The sequence below is a fragment of the Arachis ipaensis genome, chromosome B7 (genome assembly GCF_059453495.1).
Source record: "Arachis ipaensis isolate K30076 ecotype BB chromosome B7, ASM5945349v1, whole genome shotgun sequence".
NCBI classification, from domain to species: domain Eukaryota; kingdom Viridiplantae; phylum Streptophyta; class Magnoliopsida; order Fabales; family Fabaceae; genus Arachis; species Arachis ipaensis.
The window spans coordinates 107,870,968-107,874,935 of record NC_142442.1 but is presented as its reverse complement, the minus strand read 5'-3'; positions in this window follow the sequence as shown (position 1 = coordinate 107,874,935).

The following is a 3,968-nucleotide window of genomic DNA, read 5'->3' as shown; positions in this document are numbered from 1 at the left end:
TACCAACACTCCAACCAAAGACTCTATCAGCCCACACAAAACACATACTCCCAGCCACCATATCACAGCCAAGATAATCAACCCCACCAACCTAATCCGAGCCAACAATTTCAAGATCAATTAAACAGGATAGAAGGAATGATTGCAACCATGGGCAGAGATGTGGCCGATTTGAAAGGCTTTAAGGAAGAAGTGATATCCAACTTACAAAATCAAGGTGCTGCTATTCAAAAGCTAGAAGCACAAATTGGATATCTATCAAAGCAAATCCCTACCCACAATTCTTCTAGTGATACCATGGCAAACCCAAGGGAGGAATCAGAAGAACAAGAAATGGAGAAAGTCAATCAAGGGAGATCACACTCCAATGAAACAGAGAGTTGCAAAGAGGAAGGGTTCATTGAACCACAAATTCAGGAAGCTTTTGATGAACAGGATACTCCAACTGTCCAACAACAACCAAGTTCTGAGATCAAGGATGTGAAGGCAGTAGAAACAAGCACCAAAATGAGGATTGTGACCGAGAAACAAAGGACCATATCCATGAAGAAGAGAAGGTCGAAGAACAATCCAACTCCTGAGCCAACAAGCAAGTTCACTCAAGCCAATCACAAGGGAAAGCTTGCTGGAAAGAGGCATTCACAACAAGGGGCACTAACTAGCTCCTTTATCCACTTGAAGTCATTCCTCTTAACAAACTGGAGGAAGAGGAAGAAAGTCAGGAACAGCATGTCAAGCTAATGACAGTAAACAAGCGTTTGTTGGGAGGCAACCCAACCAAAGGTAGTTTTTCTTTTCTAGTTATTTCAATAAAAGAGTTAAGTAGATTTATCTGTATTGCAAGGAGCTAAGTTTGGTGTTGCACACCAAAACAATTCAAGGGTGAATGTGAGATTCTAAGTTTGGTGTTCCACCAAAAACTTCATTAAAAGCACATTTCTACCTCAGCATGACTAGTCACTAGCTCCAACCAATCAGGGAAACTACTTAAACAATAGTTTAATTTCTAGTTCATAGTTATTTTCTTAATAAAAGCACATGAGGTTTTCTGCATATGATCCAAATTGCTGCATATGGCAAGGAACTAAGTTTGGTGTTCACACACCAATCTAAGTTCAGAGGCCTACAAACATACATGCATGCTAACCAATTCTCAAAGTGCTTGGGGAACAAGCAACTTCTAATAGCTTTGCAGGAAGACAATCAATCTCATGGAAGGAATATACATCATCATCAAAGAGAACACCAAGGCTAGGAAGGATGATGAACAACAAAGAAGATGCTAAAAGGTTGTATTGTCATTTAATTGCTTGTACTTTGAATTGCTGATATTGGAAGTTTGCATGCACCCCTGCTTTAAGTTTGAGTCATTGCAGTTTTTGTTTGTCTGTTTGTTTAATTTCCAAATAAGTGATAGTCTAAGTGTCTGGATAAACTTCACTTGCTTAAATGTATGCTTGCCATGCTTGTTCTGTTTCCAAAAATAAAAGAAAAGTTTGAACAAAAGTAACTCAATTCCATTTAGTAAGAAATCAAATAAGATTAAGTGGTGGTATGCATGTTTGATTGAATAGTCAGCTCACTAAGAAATAAAGTTAGAATTGTCACTTTTAGTGGAATTTAGGATGCTGTCTATGGATCTTGATGAATAAATGTCTTTGGCCATGAAAAAGAAAGAAGAAGAAGAAGAAAAAACCACTGAAAAAGGGCAACCAAAAAGCAAAAAAATTGAGAAAATAAGCTAGGCACCAATGGTTTGAACTTCTGAGACAAATGCCTGTGGTGTTTATGTATTAAGGATATGCTTGGATGAATAGGTTCTGAGGAGTGTTTCAACACTTGGTAACTTGGGTTAACTAACCCGGGATTATCAACCAAAAGTCCATTATCAAGAGCAACCTAAATACAAAACATTTAGTACACAAAGAGGTGCTGGGTACCAATGTCTCAAGAAGAAATGTGAACTAAAATGCCTGTAGTGGATATGTGTAGTGCACTGATAAGAAAAAGAAAATGCCAAAGGCTTGTGCAACACATGACACTGAGCAACAAGGAGCAAATAAGCTCAAAGAAAAAGAAAAACAAAGAAAAGAAACTTGCCAAGGATAAGTGAATAACAAGAGGCCATAGCAGTGTTTTAGTGGAAACAAAAAAAAGTGACATTCTTACCTAAGAAACAATAAAGTGATGCTGCAACAACTTTCTGCATGAATACACCATTAATCAATGTCAATTACTTACTGATATGGCTAATGAATTTACTTTCTGTTTCATTCTTTCTTCTCAATAATTCAGAACTTGCTTGGGGACAAGCAAGGATTAAGTTTGGTGTTGTGATGCCAAGGCATCTTAGGCTAGTTTCACTAGCCTTTTTCTTTTATTTTTAGTTGTTTTATGCATTTTCTTGAGCCTTAAGTAATCATTTGGGCCAAATAGTCATGCTTGTCTTAAATCATTCAACATGAAGATTTTGATGCAAATTCCATGAGTTTTTAGTTATATTACTTGAATGCTATGAATGGAAGATTTCTCATGAAATTTTGCAAGACTTTGATGCAATTGTTTGGATGATTTCAGGGAAGAAGAGGCTAGGCAAGGAAGCAACAAAATCAATAAAGGAAGCTTGAATATCACATGTGGAGTTTAAGTTCCAGTTTAAGCTTAAACTGGAACTTAAACTACCAAGCCATATAATGCTGGAATTGAAGTTTAACCTCCAGTTTAACCTTAAACTGGAGGTTAAACGCCAGAAGTGAGAATCTCACCAGGGGAGCATTTCCACGTTTAACCTCCAGTTTAACCTTAAACTGGAGGTTAAACGCCAGAAGTAAGAAAGGCACCAGGAGCATTCCACGTTTAAGCTCCAGTTTAACCTTAAACTGGAGCTTAAACGTGTTCGACTATTTTTCTCCTCCAGGGTTGCTTTCTCATTTCCACGTTTAAGCTTCAGTTTAACCTTAAACTGAAGCTTAAACGTGCTCGAGCTTGTGCCTCCAGGGAGTGCCAGCGTTTAAGCTCCAGTTTAAGCTTAAACTGGAGCTTAAACGTGTTATATGGAACAGCTTGACCATGCCTTCTTCAAACATAAATAACTTGAGCTACAAAACTCCAAATGAGGTGATTCAAAATGCATTGGAAAGAAGACATCTAGAGCTTTCCAAGCATATATGGCATGCATGGTGGATACTAAAAATTGAGGGAGAAAACAGCCCCGTAATGTGCATAGAAGAGCATAGTACCAACATGCAATCAGGCCAGCTGACCTCTTCACCTTCCATGGAGTATAACTCGAGTTGTAGAAATCCAATTGAGGTGCTTCCAGTTGCGTTAGAAAGCTGACATCCATAGCTTTCCAACAAGGTATAATAGTCTATATTTGGCATCAAATTGGCAAGGTTGACAAGAGAACAAAGTGACGACTCAAGAAAGGGGGGTGCAACGTTTGAGTGTAGTTTAATGGATCATTATCCTTTTTGGATCAATTATGTCACTCTACCCTTCAAGCAAGCAAGGCCCATCAACAACACCAAATCAAGGCCACAAGAATCATCTAGAATAGTTTATTTTCATTTGATTGTAATTTGCTTTGAATTTCATTTTCATTTTGTAATTTAGGGAGCCTATTTAAAGGCCTTAGTTTCTGCATTTGAAAAAAAAAAACGGGGGGGGGGGGGATTGAAGGGGAATCCAGCCCCTGGGGGGAGAACTTTGGATCATTTTCTTTTAGTTTTGTAATTGAATTCAGAGCTATGACTCACTAAACCCCTTTCATTGGGTTAGGGAGCTCTATTGTAATTCAATGAATCAATAATAGTTTTATCTTCTTCTTCAATCTTTTCTCTTGAATTTTGTTAGAAAGCTTCTCGATCTAATTCCATTGGGTAGTTGTCTTGGGAAAGAACCTACCCATAATTGGAATCCTTCGGAACCTTGGGAAAGGAATGGAGGATTCATGCTAGAGAAGCTTT